At 50.0% G+C, this 20,605-nt stretch overlaps 1 pseudogene; it reads right to left on the bottom strand.

Moving 5' to 3' along the window:
* Positions 1-579: 579 nt before the first annotated feature.
* LOC123353821 lies at positions 580-20,395 on the bottom strand (annotated as a pseudogene).
* Between the last annotated feature and the right edge of the window lie 210 nt (positions 20,396-20,605).

Below are 20,605 nucleotides of genomic sequence, written 5' to 3'. Positions count from 1 at the left end.
ACCCCTCCTTGGGCCCCAGTATGGGAGGGAAATGGATTAGACAGTCCAATGCTAGTCAGCTTCTCCACCTCTACTTTCCATGATCCTGTCCCATAGCTCCACTCGCTGCAATAGCCGCCCAACATGTAGGGCAGTGATACACGGACCTCAGCGGCTCAGGAGCCAAATTAGCCATCACCATTATGCAAAAGAGCCACAGTAGGGTGAATTCATTGTTTCATTTACTATAGTATTATTCATATTTAAACAGTGTGATGGGAAATATTTAGTTTTATAACTATATCTATTATTCTCACAACAAATAAGTTGGTAGCTTACTGCAAGTTGATGACTCAATGGGTTAATAATGTAGTAAAAGCATCCAGATTGGTTAATAACTTAGATTGGTTAATAATTAAATCACAGTGTTTTAATATCATGTGCTGCAAAGAGCCACAGGAGACACATTAAAGAGCCTCTTGCAGCTCACGAGAGGCAGTCTAAGAATCACTGATTTAGAGAGATGAAAGCTCCGGAGCAGTCCCACGTGGGGCAGTCTGTGTGACACCTGCCCTCCCTGCTGTGGATTCAGGGATTCAGCTAGAAATTCTGTTCGCAGATCCAGTGTCAGTCAAGGAGCAGGTGGCATCGTTCCACTTCCCGTTAAAGCACAGGCTGCCACAGTCCTCCCCGTGTGCCCCAGCATTGTTGGGTTCCCCGGGCCCCCAGAACCTGAGGAAACCGAAGCCACATGAAATTAGAGGTCTCTGGTTTGAAAACCTCCTCCCTCGTGGTGCTGTGAAATGAGCCAGCTCTTAGGGGACAGGTCTCCACGTCACCGACATCAATGGGGCTGGGACTAGAACCCAGCAGTGCTGCCTCCTTCTCCAGGGCCCTGTCCCCTGGGCCATGTTGCTGTTCTCCCCAGCACCTTTCCTTAGCATGACACTCAGAATGTCCCATGGTAAAGCAGCATTTTGTTCCCCAGGAACATCCCAGGTCAAGTCCCTGCTCTGTGCTGACCCTGGATGACATCAGCATGGAGGCAGTTGCAGACTCATAATCTTCTTTATCGGGTTTAGCCACTAAAGGGGACCAGAGACCCCTCTAGTATCAGTTGCATTGGCTCTATGCAATGCTCCATCTGGCTCTTTAGCAGGACAGGAGATAAAGCAGAAACAGCTGCTTGTAAGGGACACTTCTCTCTCCAAAGAGGCTGAACAAAGAGGACTTGCCTGACAGCCAGCGCCACCCCCCTTCCTTCGCTGAGTCACTGAGGCCCAGCCAGTACACCTTGGGCTCAGTGATGTGCTTTGACAAAAATGTCTATGTGGGAAAACAGGTGAAGGAGACAATCATGATCCCAAGCAGAAGGTGAGGGGGGAGGTGAGGGGGTTTCATGGGGCCAGTGTTTGTGGGCAGCAGAGTCTGTAGCTGTAGAGTCTGACCCCTCCCTCTGTTTTCCCAACACTTTACATTAGGGCTGCCACCCTTCATTTCCATGATGCACCAGGCACTCCCATGATGCATCGCTTCCTCTCTTCAAGAGGAATGGCTGTTGTACATCAGTGGCAGCGCTGGAACTGAACCCAGGTCCCAGTCCTGTGCCTACATCAGATCATCCTTCTGCTCAGCGGAGACACCCGGGGGCAGAGCGAGGAGCAATGGGATGGAATTAAGAAAAGGACGTTTGAGGGTGAATGGCCCCGATGCTGATCTCGCTCACCTCGATGTCAGTTCGGGGTAACTCCCCTGAAGCCAGTTCAGCCTCTGCATTTACAGCAGTTCACCTGAGATCAGACTCTGGCCCAGTGTCAGGAAGAACAGCCTGGCAATGAGATCTACCAGGCCCAGGGCCACCCGGGGGGGTGGGGGCAGGGGAGGCTCTACCTTTTTGGCCGCCCCAAGCAGTCATGCGCGGGAGGCGCCCCGGAGCCGCGGGAGCAGCGGACCTCCCGCGGGCATGACTGCAGAGGGTCCGCTGGTCGCGCGGCTCGGCTGGACCTCCCGCAGCTGCGGACGGTTCGCAGGTCCGGCGGCTCCGCTTGAGCTGCCGCAGGCATGCCTGCGGGAGGTCCAGCCAAGCCACGGGACCAGCGAACCGTCCGCAGTCATGCCTGCGGGAGGTCCACTGGAGCTGCGGGACGAGCGCCCCCTCCGCAGTCATGCCTGCGGCAGGTCCAGTCGTCCCGGGGCTCCGGTGGACCTCCCGCAGGCATAACTGCGGCAGGTCCGCCGGCCCAGCTTGCCGCCCCCCCCCGGGAAAGGGCCGCCCCACGCGCGTGCTTGCCGCGCTGGGGTCTGGAGCCGGCCCTGGGTGGGGGGCAAGTGGAGCAATATGCCCCAGGCCCTGGGCCCCGCAGGGGCCCCGTGAGCTCTGGCCTGGCGGCAGTTTGGGTTTTCGTCTGGCATTTCGGCAGCAGGGGCCCTTCAGTTCTGTCGAAGACGTGGAGCGACTGAAGGGCCCCCCGCTGCTGAAATGCCACCGAAGACCCAGACCGCTACCGGGTGAGTACAAGCGCCACAGCTCTCCCGCTTTGCCCCAGGCCCCCTGAATCCTCTGGGTGGCCCTGACCAGGCCGGGAATTGCTTCTTCTTGTGGGAAGGGCGGGAGCCACATTTAATGCTGGAGCCCTGCTGAGAATTACCCTGCTCTGGGCCTCAGTATGGGAGGGAAATGGATTAGACGGTCCAATGCTAGTCAGCTTCTCCACCTCTGCTTTCCATGATCCTGTCCCATAGCTCCACTTGCTGCAATAGCCGCCTAACATGTAGAGCAGTGATACACGGACCTCAGCGGCTCAGGAGCCAAATTAGCCATCACCATCATGCAAAAGAACCACAGTAGGTGAATTCATTGTTTCATTTACTATAGTACTATTCATATTTAAACATTGTGATGGGAAATATTTAGTTTTATATCTATATCTATTATTCTCACAGCAAATAATGGGTTAATAAAATAGTAAAAGCATCCAGATTGGTTAATAACTTAGATCTGCCAATAATTAAATCACAGTGTTTTAATAGCGTGTGCTGCAAAGAGCCACAGGAGACACATTGAAGAGCTTCTTGCACCTCACGAGCGGTAGTCTGAGAATCACCGATTTAGAGAGATGAACGCTCCGGAGCAGTCCCACGTGGGGCAGGCTGTGTGACCCCTGCCCTCCCTGTTGTGGATTCAGGGACTCAGCTAGCACTGCCGTTCGCAGATCCAGTGCTCATGCCTGGAGCAGCTGGCATCATTCCACTTCCCATTGGATAAGAGGATGCCACAGTCCTCCTGCCGAAGATTGTTGGGTTCCCCAGATGCCCAGAAGCTGAGAATGAAACCGAAGCCCCATGGGATTAGAGGTGGGTATGGAAGTTCTACAAGGGAGGTGGGGTACCAATAACTTTGGATGGAAGTTCCCTGGTGGACGCCAGCTGCTTCATACAGCTCTAGCTGCTTTTAAATGTCACCATTCAAACAGCAGGGGTTGGCAGGCCAGGTGGTGCAGTCGGTGGGTAAGAGGAAGATGGATGGATGGAAGAAGGCAGAGGATGGGTGGCTGCCCATCGCAGCACAGAGGGCAGTCGGGGCACAAAGAGACCGATGCTTGACTGTGCCTGCACTGCAGAAACATGATTTAGATGGCTCTGCTCCTAGAGCAACTCCCACTGGTGGATGCTGTGTATCCCAGCACCCCTGCAAATGCTCCACTTGCTCCTGGCCTCCACAGGCTGCCCCTGCTGAAAATCATCTCCCGTCCCATCCCCAGCGTGGCTGTGGGACTTAGCAACAGAACAGAGTCCACATGCATACAGTGTCTCTGGTTCAAAAACCTCCTCCATGCAGGTCAAATGAAATGAGCCAGCTCCTAGGGGACAGGCCTCCACATCACTGATACCAGTGGGCCCTGACTGGTCTGATAGTTTTAAGAGAGAGAGAGTCAAGGTGGGCATGGACTGATCTTCCTACTCACTCCTTGAGGTGGTGCCTGGAGGTCAGGGCCACAGGAAGTTGGTGCTAAGCACTGAACAGGGGGAAGCTGGCCCAGCCACTGCTCAAGCCAGAGCAGTTCTCAGTTTGGAGGACATCAGTTTCCAGTGCATTTTACAGGTGAGGAAACTGAGGCATAGAGCAGGAAGAGATGTGCCCCACAGTCGGCCAGCAGAGCACACTCATGGGGCTGGGACTAGAACCCAGCAGTGCTGCCTCCTTCTCCATGGCCCTATCCACTGGGCCATGTTGCTGTTCTCCCCAGCACCTTTCCTTAGCATGACACTCAGAATGTCCCATGGTAAAGCAGCATTTTGCTCCCCAGGAACATCCCAGGTCCAGTCCCTGCTCTGTGCTGACCCTGGATGACCTAAGCATGGAGGCAGTTGCAGACTCATAACCTTCTTTACATGGTTTAGCCACTAAAGGGGACCAGAGACCCCTGTAGTATCAGTTGCATTGGCTCTATGTAATGCTCCATCTGGCTCTTTAAAGGGACAGGAGATAAAGCAGAAACAGCTGATTGTAAGGGACAGTTCTTTCTCCAAAGAGGCTAAAGAAAGAGGAACTTGCCTGATAGACAGGAGGTTGCCGTCCAGCCAGCGCCACTCATCTTCCTTCGCTGAGTCGCTGAGGCCCAGCCAGTACTCATCAGCCTCAGTTATGTGGTTTGTCAAAAATGTCTATATGGGAAAACAGGTGAAGGAGACAATCATGATCCCAAGCAGAAGGTGAGGGGGGAGGTGAGGGGGTTTCATGGGGCTTGTGTTTGTGGGCAGTAGAGTCTGTAGCTGTAGAGTCTGACCCCTTCCTCTGTTTTCCCAACCCTTTACATTAGGGCTGCCACCCTACATTTCCATGATGCACCAGGCACTCCCATGATGCATTGCTTTCTTTCTTCAAGAGGAATGACTGTTGTACATCATGGGAGATGTAGACTGAGTGGGTTGCCTGACCTCTAAAGAATGGGGGCCCGAGGCATCCAAACCACAGCTTCCATGAGGCTTTGCAGCGGCATTTCCAAATTGAAATGTTTCAATTTTCAGCCAAAAAATTGCAATATATAAATTTTTGCCCCCCCAAAATGAAATTTTCCACAGGAAATAAAAGCTCATTTTCTGACCAGCTGTACTTCAAATGCCTCATCTCTGCCCTTTGCCCTGCAAATTTCCCCTTTAGAATGGGAGGTGAACACTGGCCTGTTTTGGGCAGGGACTGTCTTTTTGTGACGTGTGTACAGCACCTAGATAAAACAGGGCTCTGATTGGTACTTCTACGTGCTACCACAATACAGATAAATGATAATAATAAGGCTGAATATTACACTGCTATTCCCTGAGAACTGCAGATAACTTTCAATCCTTCTACAGCTACTGAGGATCTGCCTCTGGGGACTGTGCAGCTCATGGCCATAGGTCTCCTCCATCAAGGGGGACCAAGGAATCATCTTACAGTCCCTGTTAAGTCCCAGTCTGCACCCTGGTAACTGGGGGAGCCTTAAATCCAGAACTGAAGACGGGATAGCGAAATAGACACGCTATGAGCTGTGCTGCTTGTGAGTGAGATTTAGGTTCTGGTGACTCCAGATTCACACCATATCTTGCCCAACTCTGCACTACATGGGCATCCTCTCAGCACCAACTAGTCTCCCAAAGTCCTGTTCCTAGCAGGCACCGGGCTCAATTTAAAACTTAAGGTGGATTCTCCCTCAGGGCAGGATTCCTTCTGCAAAGTCCCGATGAGGAATCGGGAGTGGGGTCTTTCCTAGGATATCAAAAGGCCTTTTGTAGTGAGCTGCTGTGAAAATCATCTGGGTCAGCAGCTGAAATCCTGCCCAGGTGAGTAGCAATACAATTTCATTTTTAGGTTCCCATGAGACTCTGTGATTTGGGTTCACATGGGATTATAACTGCCTCCCCCCCAAGCCCCGAAACGCACACATGAATTTTGATTCACATCAAACCATCCACATCTGACACTGAGATTTCTGTTCACATAGGTCACTCAACATTTTTCAAATGATTGTAGATATTGAGCTCCCCTCAATCCCCCATGAACAGCAAGCTACATCCAAAAAGATTTCCAAATTCCTGGAGAACGTGGGCCAGTCTGTGATCTCAGTTATGCTGGGGTGAATCTAGAGTAACTCCAAATTCACCCTGGTGGAACAACACAGAATCTGGCCCCTTGTGCTTGATCCACAATAGGAATCTGAGTGGATGGCTTACCTGTTCCTCTTCGGTGTTAACGATAACCAGGCCAGACCTTTGATCGGTACAGAACTGCTTAGCGTCCACCCAGGATTTAGTCGATGTTGAAAAGAAATAGCAACTTTTCTTAAAACGCTGCCAGGTGAATTCTGTGAGAAGTCAAATTATGGGACAAGCCTGCATTAGAGAGTCAAAATGCAGTCTAACTGCTCATAAGCAGTTAAAGAAATTCTATAAGTTATTCAGTATTTGGATTTTCTCATGAATTTCTCCAAGAAATTTCCCCGCACCCTGCTGAAAAGCTTGGCAAATAGTTTGTTGCAAATATTCATACTTTTATATTCATCCTCTATGGGGTGGTTTTATGTTACATGGCAGTGTCACCCCTCTGACATGTGGTAGCAGATGGCAGGGTCTGGTAGGTCGGTTTCCCATTGAAAAATAAATCTGTGATTTAATATTTGTCTAGTATAACTTGTTGATTTTCGTTCTGTGCACTAGTCCTTCAAAAGAGGTGCCCATAAACAAAAAGCAGGCTAGTCTGTGATCTCAGCCCAGACACTGTTGCCTAGTTTCCTGGATATATAGCTCTGCCCCAAGAACTGAACCTAGTTAGAGAGTTTCAGGTAGGGAGCAAACTCCCTTGCTAGTTGCAACAGCTTCCCCCCGTCCCCCCCCCCCACCCAAAAAATTTAAAAAAAATCACAGCCTGCAAAGAAGGACACAGCATGTCTTCAAAGACTGAATACTGCTAACATGCTTGGAAAGAGAACTTGCAAACTGATGTTCAACAGCACCATCTGGTGGCTTCTGCCATACTGTATTGTATCCATCCCACGTTAAGCCTGGTCTACACTAGGCGTTTAAATCGGTTTTAGGAGCGTAAAACCGATTTAACGCCACAACCGTCCACACTAGGAGGCACCTTATATCGATTTTAATGGCTCTTTAAACCGGTTATGTACTCCTCCCTAACGAGAGGAGTAACGCTAGTATCAGTATTACCATATCGGATTAGGGTTAGTGTGGCCGCTGATCGACGGTATTGGCCTCCGGGCGGTATCCCACAGTGCACCAGTGACCGCTCTGGACAGCATTCTGAACTCGGATGCACTGGCCAGGTAGACAGAAAAAGCCCCGCGAACTTTTGAAATTCATTTCCTGCTTCCCCAGCGTGGAGATCTCATCAGCACAGGTGACCACGCACAGCTCATCAGCATAGTTAACAATGCAGTCTCCTGAGAATCGTAAAAGAGCCCCAGCATGGACTGCACGGGAGGTACTGGATCTGATCGCTATATGGGGAGAGGATTCAGTGCTAACAGAACTGCGTTCCAAAAGACGAAATGAAAAAGTATTTGAAAGAATTTCTAAGGCTATGACGGATAAAGGCCACAGCAGGGACTCAGTGCAGTGCAGAGTGAAAGTTAAGGAGCTCAGACAAGCCTACCAGAAAACCAAAGAAGCAAACGGAAGGTCCGGGGCAGGTCTAAAAACATGCCGCTTCTATGCTGAGCTGCATGCAATTTTAGGGGGCTGCGCCACAAGTACCCCACCCCTGATTGTGGATTCCGAGGTGGGGGTTGTAATCTCTGCCATGGCTGAGGATTATGCAGACGGGGAAGATGAAGATGAAGAAGAGGAGGAAGACCTAGCAGAGAGCACACAGCACTCCGTGAGCCCCAGCAGCCAGTAGCTTTTTATCACCCTGACGGAATTACCGTCCTCCCAGCCCTCACAAGCCACTATCCCAGACAATGACGCCATGGAAGGGAGCTCTGGTGAGTGTACCTTTGCAAATAGCAAACATTGTTTTTTAAGCAAGCCTTTTTTAATGATTGATTTGCCCTGAGGACTTGGGATGCATTCGCAGACAGTATAGTTACTTAGAAAAGTTTGTTAACATGTCCGGGGATTGAGAGGAAATCCTCCAGGGACATCTCGATGAAGCGCTCCTGTAGGTACTCCAGAAGCCTTTGCAGAAGGTTTCTGGGCAAGGCAGCCTTGTTCCGCCCACCATGGTAGGACACTTTACCACGCCATGCATGTAGCAAGTAATCAGGTATCATTGCGTGGCAAAGCATAGCAGCGTATGGTCCCGGTGACTGCTGGCATTCAAGAAGCATCCGCTCTTTATCTTGTTCTGTTATCCTCAGCAAAGTGATATCGTTCAGGATAACCTGGTTAAAAATCAGGAATTTAAGTAAGGGGGGTGGCCATTTTTCTACTGGGTTCGTGGACTGCATTAGCTTAAAAAAAACCCTTTCCTGCACGTAGCGAAGCGGGGGGAGGGGAGGAGTGAAATGCCGATGATCTTTTCTGTGTTTGGTCACCGGCGATCTTCCCCAAGCTACCAGACACGCAGTGGGTGGGGGTGGGTGGGAAGGTTGTTGATTAGCAGGGAGCTAGCGTGGTATTAGCCATGCGTTGGGGGGGAGGGGTAAATCACTACAGAAGCCGAAAGACAGTGGCTTACCATGGCCGCATGCAAGCTGAATTCTGATGCCTGGACCTGTGTCTGTGAGATCTGTAACTCCAGAGCTGCAAGCACTCACTATTAAGATGAAAAATGCGACCTTGTAGGGAAATCACATGTGCTAGGTGAATAGTGCTGTTCACTGTGAAAGAGTATAACCATTGTTCTGTAAAATGTATCTTTCTAAATATTTATCTCCCTCATGCAGCTGCAAATTTTTCAACCATCCCTCCTCCATCCCAAAGGCTAGCACAGATAAGGCGGAGGAAAAAGAAGACGCGAGATGAGATGTTCTCGGATATTATGGAAGTTACACGCAATGAAAGAGCTCATCTGAATGAGTGGAAGGACGTGGTTTCAAATTACAGGAAAGAGGCCAGTGAACGTGAGGACAGGAGGGATGAACGTGAGGACAGGAGGGACAACCGAGATGAGAGGTGGCGGCAGGAAGACCGGCAGGAAAATCAGCGGTGGCGGCAGGAAGATCAGCGGTGGCGGGATGCAACTCTGGGGCTGCTGCGTGATCAAACTGACATGCTCCGGCGTCTTGTGGAGCTTCAGGAACGGCAGCAGGATCACAGAGTGCCGCTGCAGCCCCTGTATAACCACCCTCAACCCTCACCATGTTCCACATCCTCCTCACCCAGACGTGTAAGAACGCGTGGGGGGAGGCTCCGTGCACCCGCCCACTCCACCCCCGTGGACAGCCCAACCAGAAGGATGTCGTTACTGTGATTTTTTTTTAATGGCCTTCTCCATCCCTCCTATCCTCCTCCCAAACCACACCCTTACTTCTCTCCCTCTTTTTATAATGAATCAATAAAGAATTCATGCTTTTTAAATGAGAGTGACTTTATTTGCATAAGTAAGCTGTACTCGAAGGGGGAGGGGGAGTTGCTTACAGGGACTGAGTCAATCAAGAGGGTTGGGTGTTCATCAACAAACACAGCAGTCACACTGTACCCTGGCCATTGATGAAGCTCGTTTTCAAAGCTTCTCTGATGCGCACCGCTTCCTGGTGTGCTCTTCTAATCTCCCTGGTGTCTGGCTGCGCGTAATCAGCGGCCAGGTGATTTGCCTCAGCCTCCCACCCCGCCATAAAGGTCTCCCCCTTACTCTCACAGAGATTGTGGAGAATACAGCAAGCAGTAATAACATAGGGGACATTGGTTTGGCTGAGGTCTGAGCGAGTCAGTAATGTCCGCCAGCGCGCCTTTAAACGGCCAAATGCACATTCCACCACCATTCTGCACTTGCTCAGCCTGTAATTGAACAGATCCTGACCACTGTCCAGGCTGCCTGTGTATGGCTTCATGAGCCATGGCATCAAGGGGTAGGCTGGGTCCCCCAGGATAACGACAGGCATTTCAACATCCCCAACTGTTATTTTCTGGTCTGGGAAGTAATTCCCTTGCTGCAGCCGTTTAAACAGAGTAGTGCTTCTGAAGACGCGAGCGTCATGAACCCTCCCTGGCCATCCCACGTGGATGTTTGTGAAACGTCCCTTGTGATCTACCAGTGCTTGCAGCACCATTGAAAAGTACCCCTTGCGGTTTACGTACTGGGTGCCCTGGCGCTGCGGTGCCAAGAAAGGGATATGGGTTCCATCTATCGCCCCCCCCACAGTTAGGGAATCCCAGTGCAGCAAAGCCATCCACTATGGCCTGCACGTTTCCCAGAGTCACAACCTTTCGTAGCAGCAGCTTAGTGATTGCTTTGGCTACTTGCATCACAGCAGCCCCCACAGTAGATTTTCCAACTCCAAATTGATTCCCGACTGACCGGTAGCTGTCTGGCGTTGCAAGCTTCCACAGGGCTATCGCCACTCGCTTCTCTACTGTGAGGGCTGCTCTCATCTTGGTATTATGGCGTTTCAGGGCAGGGGCAAGCAAGTCACAAAGTTCCATGAAAGTGCCCTTACGCATGCGAAAGTTTCGCAGCCACTGGGAATCGTCCCACACCTGCAACACAATGCGGTCCCACCAGTCAGTGCTTGTTTCCCGGGCCCAAAATCGGCGTTCAATGGATAGAATCTGCCCCATTACCATCAGGATCTCCAAAGCGCAGGGGCCCGCGGTTTGAGAGAATTCTGTGTCTACGTCCTCATCACTGTCATCGCCGCACTGCCGTATCCGCCTCCTCCTCGCCTCGGATTGAAGGTCCTGGTTCACCATAGACTGCACGAGAGTGCGCGAGGTGTTTAAAACATTCACGATTGCGGTATGGAGCTGAGCAGGGTCCATGCTTGCTGTGCTATGGCGTCTGCACAGTTCACCAAGCAAAAAAAGGCGCGAAACGGTTGTCTGCTGCTCAGGGAGGGAGGGGTGAGGCTGTACCCAGAACCACCCGCGACAATGATTTTTGCCCCATCAGGCACTGGGATCTCAACCCGGAAATGCCAAGGGGCGGGGGAGGCTGCGGGAACTATGGGATAGCTACGGGATAGCTACCCACAGTGCAACGCTCCAGAAATCGACGCTAGCCTCGGACCATGGACGCACACCACCGATTTAATGTGTTTAGTGTGGCCGCGCGCACTCGATTTTATAAAATCTGTTTTACAAAACCGGTTTATGCAAATTCGGAATAGTCCTGTAGTGTAGACGTACCCTAAGGCTTCATTATGTATTTAGCCAAGGAGGGCCAAGATTATCAGCTGTGTCTGTTTCCATTGGGTGGAGGGCAGATATCAGGGAATGGGTTATGGTTCCCCGAGTCTCTCGCTGGCTCTACACAAACTCTGGTGCCAAAGGCCTAGAACCAATGTGAGAATTGGGGCCAGACAGGAGGGTGGCATCGGAGACATCTGTGCTGGCTCTACAGCCACTGGGGACGCCCAGCTGTGGAGATGTGCTCAATTTCAGTGCAGGGGGCCTATTGGGAATATGACAGTCGAACGTGCTGTGCCTTGTTGCCTTTCACTGACTCTGGGCATTTGAGGTTAATGCTGTCACAGGCCTCACAGCCCTGCCCGGCGCTTCTTTACCTTTGAAATTCTGTAACTCGTCCTGCACCCTGCTCAAGACCTCCTGGAGTCCGTCATGGTCCCTTTTCACCTCAGCCAGCTCCTTCGACATTCTCTCTGTCAGGGCAGGCAGGGGGTAGAAAAATGCCACTGAAATCAACAGGTTAATATTTCTAGGCTGTCTCAGACCTTCCTTCACAGCACCTGGAAATTTCTATGTGTCCATCCATCCGCAAGCACAGTATGTGTCCCCATTTACACCCTTTGACCTATCTATGCTCTGATACTGGAGTCCACCATTTTATTATCTAAGCATCTCTGCTATCCTGGGCTCGTTGATTTTCCTACAAGCCAACTGTTGTATTCAGGGAGGGAATTTTTACCTCAGTAGGCTCACAATCACATAGCCCATACTCCACTTCTGCATCACAGGGCTTTTCTATGGAGGTCTAAATCCATAGTCACGGCACTGACACCAGCAGAACCAAGATCAGAATTCAGTTCATGTTAGCCCTGGATGGGCCTGATACCAGAAAGGCTGAGCATTCCCAAATTCCTTCTGCAGGCCAAGGGAGCTGTGAGCTCTCAGCAGCGCTGAGCAAACCAGAGCCCCCCTATACACACCCAAAGACCTTCACTCCCATGTATCTATAGGGTACTGAGACCACAATGCAGCAAAGCGCTTAAACACAAAGCCGGTGATTTTCAACCTGTTTTCATTTTCAGACCCCTGAACTTTAGAATGGAGGTGAGGACCCCTTTGGAAATCTTGGGCATGGTCTGTGGACCCCCACAGGTCTATGGACCACAGGTCGAAAACTGCTGCTCTGAGCATATGTTACACCGCTCTGTAATCAGGAACGTAGAGTCATTACCCATTTCACAGATACTGAACCTGAGGCACAGAGAAATGAAGTGACTCTTTCAAGGTCACACACGGAGTCAGCGGCAAAACTGGGAACTGAAGTCAGATCTTGGAAGTCTCAGCCCATGCCTTAGCCACAACAGCAGCCAACCTCTACTCAGCTGGGGCTCAGAGCCCCTTTTGGAGCAGCAGGATCTGAGTACTAACCCCCTGTTATTGTGATGTTCTCAGTGCCCAGGACGTGCTGCACACAGAGATACCCATGCAGTTCAGGTGGGTGCAGGCTCATTACAATGTTTAGATTCCCAGGAAAAATTAGCAAATTAACACCAGTGTCTATTAAGAGAGATCCAGTTAATGACTCACTTAGGGGAACTGTGGTGGAAATAACAGGTCAGACCCAGGGCTGCATTAAGACAATCCAGGGGCATCAGGCACACTCCAGCATGAGGGCTCCCATTGGCCCTGCCCCTGTGCAATGATCCCAATTGTAGGTAGGTTGGCAGGGGCCATTTCCTGGGTGTTTGGGGACACACCACCACACTCTTCTTGGTAGGCTGGGGCCTCCCCCTGCCCATATTCCTGCTTCCTGTCTTCAGATGGTCAAGGGAGTTTCCTAGAGGAGACAGGTCTCAGTTCCCACTCACCCAAGCAGTAGTTATCTTTATGGGGGCCCCAGGCATATGCCTACTCCTGGTACAGACCAATTCCACTCATGCCCCTGGCTTCCCCAGCAGGATAACACTCTCAGCCAATGAGACACTGGTAGAAACGTGACCTCATCAAAACAAAATTTCATTGGATAATCAGTGATCCTAGCAGCAGTACAATGTTATCCATCAACTTCTAAGAGCTGCTTCCACCTCCTGTGGTTCCCACACCCCACAATAATCTGGAGCTCTGCCTGAGCTGGTGTCAGATACCCGGCTGATGTATGTCTGCTCAGCTCCGCTGAAGTCCAAGGAGCTACATCAACTTCATCAGCCCTGCACCTGACCCCGTGGGCCCAAATCTCCCCTCCCTTGTGATGTAAGGACCAAAAAAGATCTGTGAAGTCCAACAAGGAATAGATACATTTCCTTTATCCTCTTACCTAGATAGTTCTGGTGATGTGACAGATTTCTCTGGGCATCTCTTCTTATCGTATCTCGGTCCACCTGGGCTTCGGCAAGACCCTTGGACACTGTAGACATGAGACTTTTGATAGCAGAGTAAAATTTATCAGCAGGGGAAACCCATAATTTTGGGGACATCCATGCTGCTGTAAAATGCACTTTCCTTCCAGCTACTACCCAAGACTTCTGATATCCATTACCTCATGCTAGCTGTGATCCTCCGCTACAGGTGCACTGTGTTCAACACAGGGATTCATTATTCTGGGCATGAGCTCGATCCTCAGGAAAATGTATAGCTGCGTTGAGGCTGCTCTAGTTTACACTGAGCTGCTAGTGGTCACAACATGTGCGGTGCAGCTGCTACTGCTACACATGGGGGTGGAATGTTGCTGGAGAGCTCATAGGGGCCTAGCAAAGGTAAGAGTGGAAAGGCTCAGCCTTCGCAGAGCAGAAGTGCTGTGTAGAGCAGAAAGCTGCCTGCTGCCACAAGGAGCCTGTCTCGGTTTGTGTGTGGTTAGCTGGTTACAAAGTTAAAAAGGAAAGGAATGCAATTGTCGGGCCCAAGCTCTCCTTGTGTTAATGTGGAAGAGGTAATTGTGGCAACGCATTGTGCTATGTCCCCATTGCATTGTTCTCACTCCCAGCCATTTCCTGCCAGCCAGCTACTTGGACACTGCAAACAACAGGGGGCAGAAAGAACTGCTGTACATGGGTGTGTCAAAGGGAGAGACCCCACCCATGTGCAACCCCCAGGATTTTAGTGCACGTCTTGTGACATTGAAACTGTTTATGCCCCACCTCTTGAGAAACATCAGCAGAACATACCATTAAGAAGTCGACTGTTACACACGTTGAATTCTTTGGACATCTTCGACTCTGAAAGGAAGATGAGAGAATGGGGAGTTTCCATTTTAAATAATAACACAGGACCTCATGCTGCCCCACCCACATGCTCCATCCTGAGGAGCACTGCACAAGGACCATTCATCCAGGAGTGTGTGAAATTTATGGAGCAAGCGCAGTCATTTGCAAGGATGTAAATGGGTTTCACTTATAGCTATTACTCATTTATATTGCAGTGCTGCCTACAAGCCCCACCTGACATTAGGGCCTCTTTGTGCCAGTGCTGCACAAACCCAAAATGAGATTGGGTACCCTTGCTCTGGAACTGCATAGACACAGAGTGAGAGACAGTTACAATACACATAAACAAGAAATGTTAACCATTTCACAGATACTGAACCTGAGGCACAGAGAAAGGAAGTGACTCTTTCAAGGTCACACACGGAGTCAGCAGCAAACCTGGGAATTGAAATCAGATTTTGGAAGTTCCAGCCCATGCCTTAGCCACAACAGCAGCCAACCTCTACTCAGCTGGGGCTCAGAGCCCCTTTTGGAGCAGCAGGATCTGAGTACTAACCCCCTGTTATTGTGATGTTCCCAGTGCCCAGGATGTGCTGCACAGAGCCACCCATGCAGTCCAAGTGGGTGCAAGATCATTACAGCGTTTAGAGTCCCGGGGCAAATTAGCAAATTACACCAGTGTCTACTGAGAGAGATCCAGTCAATGACCCACACAGGGGAACTGTGGTGGAAAAACAGGTCAGACCCAGGGCTGCATTAAGACAATCCAGGGGCATAAAGCACACCCCAGCATGAAGGCTTCCATGCTGTGCAATGATCCCCTGTGCAATGATCCCAACTCTAGGTAGGTTGGCAGGGGCCATTTGCTGGGTGTTTGGGGACACACCACCACACTCTTCTGAGTAGGCTGGGCCCTCCCACTTCCCTTATTCCTGCTTCCTGTCTTCAAATGGTCAGAGGAGTGTCCTGGAGGAGACGGGTTTCAGTTCCCACTCACCCAAGCAGTAGTTGTCTTTATGGGGCCCCAGGCATGTGCCTACTCCTGGTACAGACCAATTCCACACATCCCCTGGCTTTCCCAGCAGGATAACAATCTCAGCCAATGAGACACTGGTAGAAACATGACCTCATCAAAACAAAATTTCATTGGCTAATCAGTGATCCTACGAGTAGGACAATGTTATCCAAGAACATTTAAGAGCTGCTTCCACCTCCTGTGGTTGTCCCACACCCCACAATAATCTAGAGTCCTGTCTGAGTTGGGGTCCACTGAAGTCCAAGGAGCTGCATGAACTTCCCCAGTCTTACAACTTTCCTTTATCCTCTCACCTAGATAGTCCTGGAGATCTGATAGATTTCTCTGGGCATCTCTTCTTATCGTATCTCGATCCAGCTGGGCTTCGGCAAGACCCTTGGACACGGTAGACATGAGACTTTTGATTGCAGAGTAAAATTTATCAGCAGGGGAAGCCCACTACTTTGGGGACATCTGTGCTGCTGTAAAATGAACTTTCCTTCCAGGTAGTACCCAAGACTTCTGATGTCCGTTACCTCATGCTAGCTGTGATCCTTCGCTACAGGCGCACTGTGCTCAACACAGGGATTTATTATTCTGGACATCAACTCGGTCCTCGGTACAATGTAGCGCTGTGTTGGGGCTGCTCTATGTTACACTGAGCTGCCAGTGGCCCCAAGATGTGCAGTGCAGCTGCTACTGCTACACACGGGGGTGGAATGTGGCTGGAGAGCTCATAGGGGGTTAGCAAAGGTGAGAGTGGAAAGGCTCAGCCTTCGCAGAGCAATGCAGGGCTCTGAGTGCTGTGCAGAGCAGAAAGCTGCTTCCTGCCACAAGGAGCCTGTCTCGGTTTGTGTGTGGTTAGCTGGTTGCAAAGTTAAAAAGGAAAGGAATGCATTTGTCGGGCCCAAGCTCTCCTTGTGTTAATGTGGAAGAGGAAATTGTGGCAGCGCATTGTGCTATGCCTCCATTGCATTATTCTCACTCCCAGCCATTTCCTGCCAGACAGCTCCTTGGACACTGCAAACAACAGGGGGCAGAAAAGAACTGCTGTACATGGGTGTGTCAAAGGGAGAGACCCCACCCATGTGCAACCCCCAGGATTTTAGTGCATTTCTTGTGACGTTGAAATTGTTTATGCCCCACCTCTTGAGAAACATCAGCAGAACATACCATTAAAAAGTCGAATGTTAAACACATTGAATTCTTTGGACATCTTCGACTCTGAAAGGAAGATGAGAGAATGGGGAGTTTCCATTTTAAATAACAACACAGGACCTCATGCTGCCCAACCCACATGCTCCATCCTGAGGAGCACTGCACAAGGACCATTCATCCACGAGTGTGTGAAAGTTATCGAGCAAGCGCAGTCGTTTGCAAGGATATAAATGGGTTTCACTGATAGCTATTAATGAGTTATATTACAGTGTTGCCTACAAGCCCCACCTGAGATTATGGCCCCTTTGTGCCAGGTGCTGCACAAACCCGAACTGAGATTGGGTACCCTTGCTCTGGCACTGCATAGACACAGAGCGAGAGACGGTTACAATAGAAATAGACAAGAAATGTTCCCCATTTCACAGATAGTGAAACTGAGGCACAGAGAAATTAAGTGACTCTTTCAAGGTCACACAGGGAGTCAGTGGCAAAACTGGGAACTGAAGCCAGATCTTGTGAGTCCCAGCCCATGCCTTAGCCACAACAGCAGCCAACCTCTACTGAGCTGGGGCTCGGAACCCCTTTTGGAGCAGCAGGATCTGAGTACTAACACCCTGTTAATGGGATGTTCTCAGTGCCCAGGATGTGCTGCACAGAAACACCCATGCAGTCCAAGTGGGTGCAGGCTCAGTACAGTCTTTAGAGTCCCAGGGGAAAATTAGCAAATTAACACCAGTGTTTATTAAGAGAGATCCAGTCAATGACCCACGTAGGGGAACTGTGGTGGAAATAACAGGTCAGACCCAGGGCTGTAATCAGACAATCCAGGGGCATCATCCACACCCCAGCATAAGGACTCCCATTGGCCTTGCCCCTGTGCAATTATCCAACTCTAGGTAGGTTGGCAGGGGCCATTTGCTGGGTGATTGGGGACACACCACCACACTCTTCTGGGTAGGTTGGGTCCTCAGTTCCCACTCACCCAACCAGAAGTTATCTTTATGGGGGCCCCAGGCATATTTCTACTTTTGGTACAGACCAATTCCACTCATGGTCCTGGCTTCCCCAGCCGGATAACACGCCCCATCAATGAGACACTGGTAGAAACGTGACCTCATCAAAACAAAATTTAATTGGCTAATCCGTGATCCTAGGAGAAGGACAATGTTATCCAACAACTTCTAAGAGCTGCTTCCACCTCCTGTGGTTCCCACACCCCACAATAAGCTAGAGCCCTGTCTGAGCTGGGGTCAGATCCCCGGCTGAAGAATGTCTGATCAGCTCCACTGAAGTCCAAGGAGCTACATCAACTTCCACCAGCCCTGCAACTGACCCCATGGGCCCAACTCTCCGCTCCCTTGAGGTGTAAGGACCAAAAAAGATCTGCAAAGTCCAACAAGGAATAGATACATTTCCTTTATCCTCTCACCTAGATAGTTCTGGTGATGTGACAGATTTCTCTGGGCATCTCTTCTTATTGTATCTCGATCCACCTGGGCTTCAGCAAGACCCTGGGATACTGTAGACATGAGACTTTTGATAGCAGAGTAAAATTTATCAGCAGGGGAAACCCATATCTTAGGGCACATCCATGCTGCTGTAAAATGCACTTTCCTCCCAGTTACTACCCAAAACTTCTGATGGACATTCTCTCATGCTAGCTGTGATCCTCCGCTTCCGGTGCACTGTGCTCAACACAGGGATTCATTATTCTGGACATCAGCTCGGTCCTCGGTTCAATGTAGCGCTGCGTTGGGGCTGCTCTATGTTACACTGAGCTGCCAGTAGCCCCCAAGATGTGCAGTGCAGCTGCTACTGCTATACATGGGTACGGAATGTGGCTGGAGAGCTCATAGGGGCCTAGCAAAGCTGAGAGTGGAAAGGTTCAGCCTTCGCAGAGCAATGCAGAGCTCTGAGTGCTGTGCAGAGCAGAAAGCTGCCTGCTGCCACTAGGAGCCTGTCTTGGTTTGTGTGTGGTTAGCTAGTTACAAAGTTAACAAGGAAATGAATGCATTTGTCGGGCTCAAGCTCTCCTTGTGTTAATGTGGAAGTGGTAATTGTGGCAGCGCATTGTGCTATGACCCCATTGCATTGTTCTCACTCCCAGCCATTTCCTGCCAGCCAGCTCCTTGGACACTGCAAACAACAGGGGGCAGAAAAGAGCTGCTCTGTATGGGCGTGTCAAGGAAGAGACCCCACCCATGTGCAACCCCCAGGATTTTATTGCATGTCTTTTGACAAAGTTAAAAAGGAAAGGAATGCATTTGTTGTACCCAAGCTCTCCTTGGGTTAATGTGGAAGAGGTAATTGTGCCAGCGCATTGTGCAATGCCCCCGTTGCATTGTTTTCACTCCCACTCCACTAGTGGGATCTGCAGCCAGCCCTTTGCACTGGCCCCAGAACACCCTTAAAAATCATTTTTGTATGAATATTGCAGAACCTTCACAATGTTAATACAAACATGGCCTGGTTATTGATTTTTGTTGTGTATTTGGTTGTCATGGGTTTTGTTACTGTGGCAACTGAGTTAGACTATTAAGGGATAGCTCAGCCAGTTTCAACCGGCTGAGTGAGCTCTCTGTTTCTGTAAAATAAAATGGAGGTTTTGGTTAGCTGTCTGCTCTCTGGCCTCAAGTGATTGCTTCCTACACCGGCTGCCCCAAGGATATAACAATTTTGGTTCAGATTTCTCTGGTATTTACTAGCATAAGTCCCCTGGAAAGGTAGCAAGAGTTATGCTAAGGACAAATCACACCACTTTGAAAATCCTGTCACCTTAACTCAGAGGTGAGTGAAAGTTACTTATTAGTTGCAAGTGCTCCATAATTAAGGTCACAGCTGAGCCTCCATTCTCAGCCAAATTTTGTGCCCCACTGCTAAAATCCACCAAAAACTAGTCAGAGCAGCCACATTCTTGGCAGGTGAGATCTGAGGCCGAGGTAGAAACAAAGAGGAGACTTACATTTCTGAAGTTGCACCACAGTGAGAGCGGTGGCCACTGCAATGCAAATCGCCAGCAGGACATACAGGATCACATTGGCCTTCCCTTGGGTGGAGTTGGAGAGGCAAAGAGCTGTGGAGAGCAACACTGGTTAGATCTCTCCATGTGGGTGTAACGCTGACTCTCACGGGACACAACTGAAAGCATCATTTCAGGACAAGTCACTTAGAGCAGGGCAGTCACAGTCTCAGGCTGGTGGTTCTCCACCTCTAAGGCAAACCAAACCTGCCCAAACAGAGAGGACTTCGTTCTCACCCCCATAGGTCAAACAAGCAATTCCCTAGACATGCCAGTTTCCCAGTATCACCACCAGTGCCATTCATTATGGGGATGAATGGTTATGAAAACCAATACCTCAGTAAAAGAAAAAACATTCTCCCAATCCCAAAGAACCAAGCCCCAGACCCAGGTCAATATACAGGTCAGATCTTTCCCAGAAATCACACCGTTGCTAATCCTTTAGAATCTAGAATCTAAAGATTTATTCATAAAAAGAACTGACTCCCAGGGCAGCTCCTTAATCAAAGACCACCCTTCCTCAGCCCAGCTCACCTTTACCGGCTCTTCCAGATGCGCTGCTTTCTCCCTGTACTGCCAGTTCCACCTGCTCCGAGCTTTCCCATTTGTGGCAGGAGCTGTGTGGCCACATGGCTGCAGATGTCTCGGTTCTACTCCTTGCCGTCAGTACAGTTTATAGTGATAGGAAATGTCATCATACCTTTCCGGGGACACGGCCACTTTTGGTTACATTTCCCATTCTCACAATTGCCAGGTCAGGGATCATGGCTCAACCATTTCCTCTCTAGGTCAGTGCAGAATCATAGAGATGTTGAGATATATATCATTGAGGCCTGGTATGAATACCGAAGCATGGAGTTAAGGTCAAGGATTTTTAGAACTCTTTTTGCAAAAACAATCTTACATTCCAAGAAAAATACAGAAAATGATCAGAAAAGGAAATAACACCAGCTGGAC

The sequence above is a fragment of the Mauremys mutica genome, chromosome 20 (assembly GCF_020497125.1).
Source record: "Mauremys mutica isolate MM-2020 ecotype Southern chromosome 20, ASM2049712v1, whole genome shotgun sequence".
Classification (NCBI taxonomy): Eukaryota; Metazoa; Chordata; order Testudines; family Geoemydidae; genus Mauremys; species Mauremys mutica.
Note: the sequence above shows the minus strand (reverse complement) of the source record. Positions and strands in the feature narration are given on the sequence as shown.